This window comes from Bubalus kerabau, chromosome 9, assembly GCF_029407905.1.
Source record: "Bubalus kerabau isolate K-KA32 ecotype Philippines breed swamp buffalo chromosome 9, PCC_UOA_SB_1v2, whole genome shotgun sequence".
Lineage (NCBI taxonomy): Eukaryota > Metazoa > Chordata > Mammalia > Artiodactyla > Bovidae > Bubalus > Bubalus kerabau.
Genome location: NC_073632.1, coordinates 88,204,125 through 88,215,674, shown reverse-complemented (window position 1 = coordinate 88,215,674; position 11,550 = coordinate 88,204,125). Strand labels below are relative to the sequence as shown.

The window sequence follows — 11,550 nt, the reverse complement described above, 5'->3', positions numbered from 1 at the left end:
GACTATTGGAAAAACCACAACTCTGACTTTGTGGACCTTTGCCAGCAATGAAATGTCTCTGCTTTTTAATATGCTGTCTAGGTTTGTCATAGCTTTTCTTCCAAAAAGCAAGCATCTTTTAATTTCATGGCTTCAGTAACCATCTACAGTGATTTTGGAGCCCCCCAAACATAAAGTCTCTCACCATTTCCATTTTTCTCCATCTATCTGCCATGAAGTGATGGGATCAGATGCTATGATCTTAGTTTTCTGAATGTTGAGTTTTAAGCCAGCTTTTTCACTCTGCTCTTTCACTTTCATCAATATGCTCCTTGGAAGGAAAGTTATGACAAATCTAGACAGAGTATAGTGAAGGACAGGGAAGCCTAGCTTGCTGCAGTCCATGGGGTCACAAACAGACATGACTTAGCAACTGAACAACAACAAATCTGCATTTAACAATTTGCGATGCTGGATTGTTAGTGACATATTACCTTGTGATCTCCTGATGCATGAGTTTTCCCCAAGTAAGTTGTCTGCTCCTAGGAATAAGAACTGTCTTATATCGTTTTGTTTCTTCCATGCATAGTGACAGACTAGAAGAGACAATGACAAAATTAGTGGATGTCTACTGTTATCTTTGATTTGAAAAAATTTCAGATCTCTTTCCTAAGAGTGGATTTTGATTCTGAGGTCCAGAGAGAGAAAAGGTTGAAAAGATATCAGGTCCCTCTAAGAAGTCAACAGAAGATGCTAGGGAAAATTTGGACCTCTTCTTGCAATCAGATAAATATATACTAATCCTCAAAACTTTACCTATGGCTTTCCTTAGAGTTAGATGTCTTGTTTTTAATTCTATTTAGGTTTGTACTTAAGATGACTCTATATAAAAATGTTCAGACATCCTGAGCAGACGAAATAAAAAGTAGATTTGATAATAGTACACATGACATGATTAAGGAAAAATATATGTGCTTTGAAGAAATATAGGATGAAAATTTCAAGACAGGAAGAAGACAATGTATGAACAAGATAAGTAACTCTTTTCTAGTTTCATTGTGAAAGATCACAGAAAGTTTATAATACTGCAGGCTTGAGTGCAAGCCATATTCTCATGCTTGAGAAATGAATAGATTAGGTGACTTCACACACCTTTGGACTGAATGTTGTCAAGACAGAAATGTCTCACACCTTCTGGAGTAGACCATGCTGAAATGGACAACAAGAAAAGATGTGAGTTCCTGCCGATCACTTACCTGCACTTTTTGCCTGGAAGTTTTTTAATACCTCCTGGATGGGCTAGAAAAGATGACTTTTGAGTTCTCTGACAAACTGAGAGTTTGTGATTTTTAAAAATAATTAATACTTATTACTGATAACTATATAGTATATATTAATAATTATAATAATTATTCATAAACATTTTGTATAATAGACTTTCAGAATGCAAAGGCACTCTAGAAGCTGATAGAGACAATAGATACCTTCTTTTTTTTATCAGAGAAGCTCTGCTTCCACACCCTGGAGACTTACAACATTTATAGGTTCTGGTCAAACACTTCCAGCTAGAACAAACTATCTGTGTGTGAAGACAACCATTTTTGTGGGATAGTATTTTTCTGTCACTAGAAAAATAGCTTATCTTTACCATAATAATTTTATAAAACAGCAAAAAGCACAAAATAAAAATTAAATATATCTATAATGTTCAATACTAACACTCAGAGATAACCACTGTTAACCTTTTGATGTATATGTCCAGGTGTGTGTGTGTGTATGTGTGTGTGTGTGTGTGCATATGTATAGTTTTATTTTGAAAAAAAAATCAGACTACCCATATTTTAGAACCGGCTTTAACCATCCTTTGTCATTAGTATTTTTCCATAACATCACTTTCAAAGGCTGAATAACCACATTAAGGTTTTTAAAATAGCTATAATTACTAAAGTTTTTTTCTTCTATCAAGTCAAAACATACCTCTTTATAATTTACATGTACTTGTCCTTTCTCTGCCCTCCAGACCTACATGCAATAAATAGTGTCATTCTACTCTTTCAAGCCAACACTTTATATATGTGAAGACTGCCTTCAGATCGCCCTGAGTCTTATTTTTGGGTTTTAATCAGCCTCAGGTTTTCAAGCCTCTTTCATGGCTCTCAGGTTCCACTATCATGAAAGCTTTCCTCTGGGTTCATTTCAGTTTGTCATTTTCCCCCACAAATTGGATAAAATATTTCAGGGAAGTTTAGAAGGGAACCATCACCTCTTTTTTGGTGGAATTTGGAATTTATTTATGTAGCCAGTATCCTGTTTAATTTCTGCAGTCTTGCCTCACTGTTGACCTGCTGAGACTTCCATGTCTTGCTCTTACACCTGCTGCTCTTGAGTTCCCACCATCTCCACCACCACCCTGCTACATCTCCTAATCCTGCATTCAGATGGCTCTGAACCTGAATGCATGACCTTTTGTATATTCTTTCATTAATCCAGCACATATTCATTGAACACTTGCTATGTGCCAGGAACTGCTGGGGGCACCAGGGATATGACGGTGTTCTTTGCTTGTCAATAGACTTAACAATCTGTGATAAAGAAAGGGACAGGGCAAGATGCTATGGAAGCTCACAGCAATCCTTATGTGGTTAAGGCTTGGGTAAGACCTTGCTGAAGAAATGTGATTTAGGTGAAGACCTGAAGGAATTCTTGTGAGAGTCAGTCCATTGTCCCAGTCCCCTGAAATAATTCTGGGTCTCTATTTTTTTTCTTTCAGTGAATGATAGACATGGCACCTACACTATCATATGAATTGTCAAGAAACGGTGAACACAACAGAGCCTAGGACAGGTCTTGGTCACACTATAGACCTTTCCCCAAACTTTTCCACATCCACCTAGTTGTGTTTTGCATAAAGAAATTTTTTCCTATATGGGAAAAGAATGTAAAAATAAAAAAGAGTATTACATCTGTACATGTAAAACTGATTCACTTGGCTGTACCTGAAACTAACACAACACTGTAAACCAACTATACTTCAACAAAGATTTTTAAAATATAATATATGGAATCTAGAAAAATGGTATCAGTTCAGTTCAGTCGCTCAGTTGTGCCCAACTCTTTGCGATCCCATGAATCGCAGCACACCAGGCCTCCCTGTCCATCACCAACTCCCGGAGTTCACCCAGACTCATGTCCATCGAGTCAGTGATGCCATCCAGCCATCTCATCCTCTGTCGTCCCCTTCTCCTCCTGCCCCCAATCCCTCCCAGCATCAGAGTCTTTTCCAATGAGTCAACTCTTCGCGTGAGGTGGCCAAAGTACTGGAATTTCAGCCTTAGCATCATTCCTTCCAAAGAAATCCCAGGGCTGATCTCCTTCAGAATAGACTGGTTGGATCTCCTTGCAGTCCAAGGGACTCTCAAGAGTCTTCTCCAACACCACATTTTAAAAGCATCCATTCTTCGGTGCTCAGCCCTCTTCACAGTCCAACTCTCACATCCATACATGACCACAGGAAAAACCATAGCCTTGACTAGATGGACCTTTGTTGGCAAAGTGATATCTCTGCTTTTTAATATGCTATCTAGGTTGGTCATAACTTTTCTTCCAAGGAGTAAGTGTCTTTTAATTTCATGGCTGCAGTCACCATCTGCAGTGATTTTGGAGCCCCCCAAAATAAAGTCTGACACTGCTTCCACTGTTTCCCCATCTATTTCCCATGAAGTGATGGGACCAGATGCCATGATCTTCATTTTCTGAATGTTGTGCTTTAAGCCAACTTTTTCACTCTCCTCTTTCACTTTCATCAAGAAGCTTTTTAGTTCCTCTTCACTTTCTGCCATAAGGGTGGTGTCATCTGCATATCTGAGGTTATTGATATTTCTCCCAGCAATCTTGATTCCAGCTTGTGCTTCTTCCAGCCCAGCATTTCTCATGATGTACTCTGCATGTAAGTTAAATAAGCAGGGTGACAATATACAGCCTTGATGTACTCCTTTTTCTATTTAGATATGCTTATTTGCAAAGCAGAAAGAGAGATACAAACAGAGAGAGCAGGAAGATAGCAAGGCGAAAGGGAGGGTGGAATGAATTGGGAAATTGGGATTGACATACATACACTATGCTGGGCTGTGCTTAATCTCTCAGTTGTGTCCGACTCTTTGCAAAACCATGGACCACAGCATGCCAGGCTCCTCTGTCCATGAGGAGTCTCCAGGCAAGAATGTTGGAGTGGGTTGCCATGCCCTCCTCCAGGGGATCTTCCCAACCCAGAGATCGAACCAGGTCTCCTGCTTTGCAGGCTGATTCTTTACCAACTGAACCACCAGGGAAGTCCAAGAATATGGAAGTGGGTAGCCTGTCCCTTCTCCAGGGGATCTTCCCGACCCAGGAATATGAACTGGAGTCTCCTGCATTGCAGGCAGATTTTTCACCAGCTGAGCTATCAGGGAAGCCCTATGTATAAAAGCTTCTCAGGTGGTGGTAGTGGTTAAAGAATCCACCTGCCAATGCAGGAGACATCAGAGGAGCCTGGCGGCTACAGTCCATGAGGTTGCAAGGATTTGGACATGACTGAGAGACTGAGCACACCTGTATAAAATAGATAACTAATGAGAACCCACCGTATGGCACAGGGAACTCTACTTAAAGCCCTGTGATGACCTAAACAGGAGGGAAATCCAAAAGAGAAGAAGGATATAAAAAGAGGATATCTAAAAAAAGAAGGGATATTTATAAACATCTAATAGAGCTAATTTCCTTTGCTATGCAGCAGAAACTAACACAATATTGCAAAGCAATAAAATAAAATAAAGATCAATTAAAAAAAATAAAATTTTCTCCATAAATCTATTTGCAGTGGATAAAGAATATGGTTAATATGAATTTACTCTTCATGTTAGAATTCCTTGCTTTAATCGATTATGTGCTTAAAGCCTCCAAAGTCTTTTCCTGGATGGAATGTGGGCATGACATTTCACACCAGCTCCTGATGCTCTGGAAGTGGGCTATTGATCATGCGCTCTGGCTTGTGAAGCTAATGTGTGCCATTAAAGTGTCTTGGCTCTTTGGGTGACATTCTTAGAAATTGCTCTTCATTGGATGATGAGTGTGTTAAAGCGTGTTTTCCTTCACATACTAAAGCTTCTCTCCATGGTTCTTGTCCACATTTCCCTGCTCCCTTTTGCTCTTTTAAAGTATCATGGACTCATCATTCTTTCAAGTCCTACTCTGGCTCTGTAATATCCAAAGGGACCCATTTGTTTTCCAAAGAGCCAAGTTTTGTTTACACCCCACATGGAACTGAGGTCTTCTGCATTGCAGGCAGATTCTTTACCAACTGAGGTATGAGGGAAGCTGTTTACACCCCACATACAAACAACTGAAAAACAATCTTTCATTTGCCTATTTTGACATTGCAGAGACACATATTAATCTTCCTTATTCTTACCCACCTTGAACAACTACCTGGATGGAAAAAAAGTAAAGCATTGTTTTCTAATAGCAACATAGATATTTCTTTTCCTGAATTGTTGCCTCATTTTATCATGTTGATGTGCATCTGACACATTGATGGGAAGCTCCCAGAAAGAGGGAGTAGCTTGCTGTAAAATGTAGTGAGTGTCTGGGTACCAAGTGCAACCCAGGGGCTGCGGTGACTATTAGCAACCATCTCAATCCCCGTGGTGGGCCAGGAACACAAGAAGGACTCTCTGTCTTATGTGCAAAGTAAACTGCTGTTGAAAAGTATATGGCTGACACATTTCTTTATGTGGAACAATAATTCTTTTTGAAATGACTTCCAAGCTTGGTTTAAGTACAGCCTTGCCAAAAAAGCCAGACCGTCCTTCTCTGCTCATAACTCTGTGACTTCATTCAGTTAAAGAAGGCATTTTTCAGGGACCATCTCCTCTGTTTTGTTGGAGATGTTATTTGATATTATCTAATGTTCTTCCATGAACTTACTGGAAAATCAGGCCATTTTCTTTTTGGATTTATGTTGTAATGCCATCATTTATACAAATTCATCGCAGGCCTGTTTTGAGAGTTTTTTATTCTTAATTTTAGCAATAATATGTTACTGAATTTCTGGGCAGAGAACACTTTTTTTTTTCTGTCTGGCAGCAAGTCACAGTTTTAATACCTTGAAAGGCTTGCCACAGGCTCCTTTCTCACATGTGGGTTGCACTTTGAAATAACAGTGGGTTGAACTGGCTGATGTGATTTTTAGGTTAGCTCATTGGCAGAGAGCTTAGAGAGCAGAGGTACAAGGGTATTATGTTGGAGGTATCAGGCAAGGTGAAAGTCCACCTCGATCTCCCCTGCCGACTTTGATGATATATAGAAAGTGTTTCTGCGAGATACCAGGCATGAGGCAGACCCTCAGCAGGAGACAGGGCAGACTGTCAGGTTTTCACATTTAGCAAGAAATTTTTTTTGATGATACTTTGATGTCATTCTTGAAGCTATCAGACATGCAGGGATCACTGAATATTGCTGCACTTCTCTAAGCCTGTGATGTATAAACTAGCAACTATTTTCAGGTCACATTTCTTAGCATAGGGTGCTACATTTTATTTGCATCTTAGCAATGACTGAGTTCCTCTTGCACATTATTGAATGTTTTACTCATTTAGGTACATAACTCTGGCCAGTCAAAAATATAAGATTCATTCAACTGTTCAAGTGTGCTATTTATTGATTCTCTAATATTTAACAAGTGCTCGGTTAAAACATGAAAGCATTATGAGCAATTAATAAATTCTTGATAAAGTTTATTTATCCTTACATTATAAATCAGATGATCATTGAAAAGTTGTTCTGTACCATACATCAAAGCTGTAACGATGAATAAGACATTGATTTGCCTTCAGTGAGTTCACAGTCCACTGGCACATCCAGGAATGTCAGGAGAAAATTACATTCAGCGTGAAAACTATCCTTCTAGAGGGGCAAAGAGGGTGGTAGGGGATCACAGAAAGGGTTCATTTTAGTGTTTTATAAGGGGAGGAGACAGAAGACCAGGTAAGACTCCAAGAACTAGCTACAGGTGCACAGACTTGAGGAAATGCCCATGTAATTGGTGAGACCACAGCACCCCAGACAGAGCAGCAGGCGTCAGTTTGACACTCGATCTGATTAAACACTAACCGTGGGACACAGGGCATCGGTCTGTGGGACGGCAGAGAAGGTGGTGATCCGTGAAGTGGGAGTCACGAAAGCGTCCACACAGGAGCTTGTGTTGAGCATGAAAGATGGTTAGTGCTTTGTAGGCCTTTCGCTTGTATATCTTAGGTAAGGCAATCCAGGACAAGAATCTGACTTACTGTAGGAGATGGAGGCCGCCACATATGTTTCCTGGAGATTATCGAGTATATGGCACAAAGCTGTTTTTTCTTAGGTGATAAACCCTCAGGTAAGGTTGGGGGGGGTGCTTCCCAGGTAGCTCAGTGGCAAAGAATCCTCTTGCCAATGCAGGAGATGCGGGTTCAGTCCCTGGGAGGAGAAGGGGGGCACCTGGAGGAGGAAATGGCAATCCACTCCAGTATTTGTGCACCTGTGTGTGCACCCACCCCACCCTGCTACGCCCCAACCACAACTCACCCAGGTGTCCATATCTGGCTCCAAGTGGAACTGCAGTGGCAGAGGGGAAAGAGAGAACCAAGGCCTTCCCCCTCCTAACCAGCTGCCAGACAGAGCCCTGGCCAAACACCAGGATAGGAGTTCCTGGAGGAGGAAATGGCGACCCACTCCAGTATTCGTGCCTGGGAAATCCCATGGACACAGGAGCCTGGTGGGCTACAGTCTACGGGGTCACAAAGAATCAGATACGACTGAGTGAGCACACACATGCAAAATTAGGGGGATTCTACGTGCCCTACAAACAGACGCCTCCTAAGGTTGAAACGGAACAGTGAACGTACCAGAAATGTTAAGAATAATGAACTACAGTCACATATTTTGAAGGGAATGAACACGGAATTGCAAGTTGTGAGGAAGTGCTGAGAATGGATCAGTTTCTCAACGGAAATAAGAAGTAGCCTTTCACAGTTGCACAATCATTTATATATTTTTGTTGATCACATGCAAAGCACAGATGGAAATTCAGGAATGCTGAGATGATATATAACTTTCCAAAAAGGGAATTTAAGGATCTCTAGTGCACGGAAGGGGTCAAGGGATATGGTAAAAGAGAAAGAGAACACGGACCGCAGTACTCACAGACGGTACATCTGCGCCACAGGTAGTGAACAGATGAAACGAATTAAAATCATCTGTTTCTACTACTCATTTCAACCCACTTGCATCATGCTGGGCCAACTTTTGAAAGCCAACTTAGCTGAGCTTCCTCTTCTGTAATTCCCGATAAATGGCAATACATTGGATACATACAGGTAACAATGAGTTCTGAAGACATGAACCAAGGAAGACAAACTCCTGACAACCAAGATGGTATCCTGTGGAATAAGTCAGGTTTAAGCAATTAAACAAGAAAACCCCTGTGACCAGAAAGTTCATGGCTTTACTCACAGCTGTTATCTTTTGGGGGCCATTGGCTGGTGGGATTCAGGAAGTACCTTGGGGTAGTGGCTTCTGCTTAGTGGGGAAGAATTCTTTAGGCAGCACTCACTCGTTCAGATGTTTTTTTCTCTCCAAAAGTCAGGGTGGTCTGTCCAAGTCCTTCCATGGCTGGGGGACAAAGAAGAGAAGGTATTCTGGAGCAGGCAAGTGACAGCCCCTCCCAAGTTGTAGAGTGGGCCCTGGAGACAAGCCATGCTTTCCACAGTTCTCGCATTTGCGTGAGTCTGTGCATTCACAAGTAGGAATCGAAATAGCTAGAGTTATATAAAGACAACTGATGCAGATTCTGAACTTTAATGTGTGAATGTTGTGAAATCATAGAAGATACTAAGAATTCTCCAAATCAGTCCATAAAGAAGGTCACATACAGGCTGGTATAGAATACAGAAGGACGTGTTCTGAACAAGGCTTACAAAAAGAAGGCAAGGACAGGGTGATGATAGAAATACTTGCCTTCCTTGTATCTGCCTAAAGGGTTTTATCAATACTTTAGGGAGAAGAGATTGGGGGTATTACAACAAACTACATTGAAGCTGTATATTAGTTGTTATAACTCTGGCTTTTTAAGTGTAGTATTAATAAATGATACATTTTATGTTTATAACATCAGTTCAGGATCTGTCAGTCATCTATCTAATCTAATCTAAATAAAAAGTAATGCTATCTGACTTGCTACAGATGACATCCGAACTACATGGGTCCAGTTGGTAGTGGCAAAGACAATAAGCAGCAACCTTCACTAAACGGTGCCTGAACAAGGCGAATTCCTCTTTGGGTGTGCCAGATGAACATCCACAAGCTCATGCTTGTTACATAGATCGGTGGAATGTTGGAGGGCCAGAACAGACATCGAGTGCATTGCTCTTCATCACATAGGGCAATAATGAAGATGCTGCAGGCCAAGGGGACTTCTTAAGGAATGGACTTTCACCCCTAGAACTTGAACTCTGGGCCTCAGCTCCCAGTTGGATACTTTTTCAAGTACACCCAACAGTCTTGGGGGGAAAAGGGATGTGGATGTCCAGTAGGAGGATGTATCATATAAGCATTTCAATCTTCCTCAAGGAATTACATTTCTCAATTTGATGAACATCTCGTGAATATTGGGTTTCTCTGGAGGCTCAGACATTAAAGAATCTGCCTGCAATACAACCATGACAGAGAAGCCAGCAGAGACTCATTTAGAAGTTCTTGCTCCTTGTTTTTTTTTTTTTTACTCTGGCTGCCAGAGAGTGTATATCTCTTCGATCACTCCTCTTTTCTTTCCTAAGCATGGCTGTTCGTGCTACATGCATGCTAAACCGGTCCAGTCGTGTCTGACTCTTTGTAACCCCATGGTCTGTAGCCGGCCAGGCTCCTCTGTCCCTGGGGATTCTCCAGGCAAGAATGCTGGAGTGGGTTGCCATGCCCTCCTCCTGGGGATCTTTCTAATGCAGGGATCAAACCTACATCTCTTATATCTCCTGCATTGGCAGGCAGGTTCTTTACCAGTAGTGCCACCTGGGAAACAACAAATTTGAGATGGTTGATGGTGAGAGAGCTGGGGGAAGTGGGTGGTGGCAGTGATGTGTCTCATGGTACAGATGGGCCCAGCTGTGGCCTGACCGAGATCAGCTCTCGGGAGCAGTTGGAGGGCCTCCTGCCTGTCTTTCTAGTCAGAAGCCAATCCTACTAGACTGTACAAGGTCTCATCATAAAACAGGGGGAAGTCTGCTTTATTTATTATGAGAAGAAAAATACCACTTTTCTTCTGAGCAAATATGGCCATTTCTGAAGACACATCGGCAACTCCTTTTAGAAGAGTTTTGAGCTTTTAGGGATGGAAATACCTAGGACGAAAATCTCTTCCTGGGAAGTGAGTTTATGAGATGCCACCTCTTCCGTTGTTGTTATTTAGTCACTAATTAAAGGAGGGACTTGCCCAGTGGTCCAGTGGTGAAGACTTTGCCTTCCAATGCAGAGGATGCAGGTTCGATTTTTGGTTGGGGAGCTATGATCCCACGTGCCTCGCAGCCAAAAAGCCAAAACACAAAACAGAAGCAATATTGTAACAAATTCAATGATAACTTTTAAAATGATACACGTAAAAAAAAAATCTTAAAAAAATTAAGAGCTTAAGGAAAAGTCTTGGGAATTCCAAGATGTCAAACATCCCAGGAAGGGGAGTGAAACTTAGAAGGGAAGAAGAGGGGAGACGTCGGAGAATTCGTGGGTGACCACACTGCCACTAACCAGGTTCCCCCAAGCCTGCAGAGATTTCCAGTTCCCTCTAGAATTCAACACCATTCCTTTCAGGAAATCTTCAAGTCAAGAGATACTTAGATTTAAACACGTCCTGTACTGTCATGTAGGGGGAACAGACCCAGGGCAGGAGATGAACATCCGAGGTGTTACAGGATTCAGGCTGGAAAATCAGCATCCAGGCAGATGTCTGTGCTGGCCTAGTGTTAGAAGATTCTGGAGCTCAGCAAGCATTTCCGGCCTCCATGCATTTGCATCCGTTGCCTCTCACAGGAATGCTCTTTCCCTAGCTATTTACAGAGAGACCCCTCTGGCCAGATCATTCTCGCTTCCTACATTCTCATTCTTCTTTTAGAGGACGCCATTCACTTCTTCCCTAGCATGAATCACAATCTGCCCTTTGATTTTATTTCAGTCATGTAACTAATACTTGTGAGCACCTATTCGGTTCAGGCACATTCTAAGCAGAAAGAACACGATGGAACAAGGAAAAGGCCCCTGCCCTCTGCTCCCCTTCTGAGGTGGCAGGTACCAACAGTGCACACTTCGGTAAGGCTGCCCTGCTCTCAGCTCTGATATGGCAATTTATTTATGCCACACTGAATCTCCAGTGTTGGAAGTGGGGACTTTTAATACCCACCCTCCTTAAACAGACACGGAACTGTGGAATTCCCAGGTGGCTCAGCGGTAAAGAATCTACCTGCAATGCAGGAGACCTGGGTTCGATCCCTGGGTTGGGAAGATCCCCTGGAG

General features: G+C 41.9%; 1 long non-coding RNA gene across 1 annotated transcript; it reads right to left on the bottom strand.

The window, feature by feature from the left end:
- Positions 1-6,713: 6,713 nt before the first annotated feature.
- LOC129619460 (uncharacterized) lies at positions 6,714-8,056 on the bottom strand. The gene is made up of 4 exons (XR_008697887.1): positions 7,579-8,056; positions 7,302-7,491; positions 7,126-7,210; positions 6,714-6,918 (listed from the first exon to the last, which is right to left on the bottom strand). It is a non-coding gene; the product is annotated as an uncharacterized LOC129619460 (long non-coding RNA).
- Between the last annotated feature and the right edge of the window lie 3,494 nt (positions 8,057-11,550).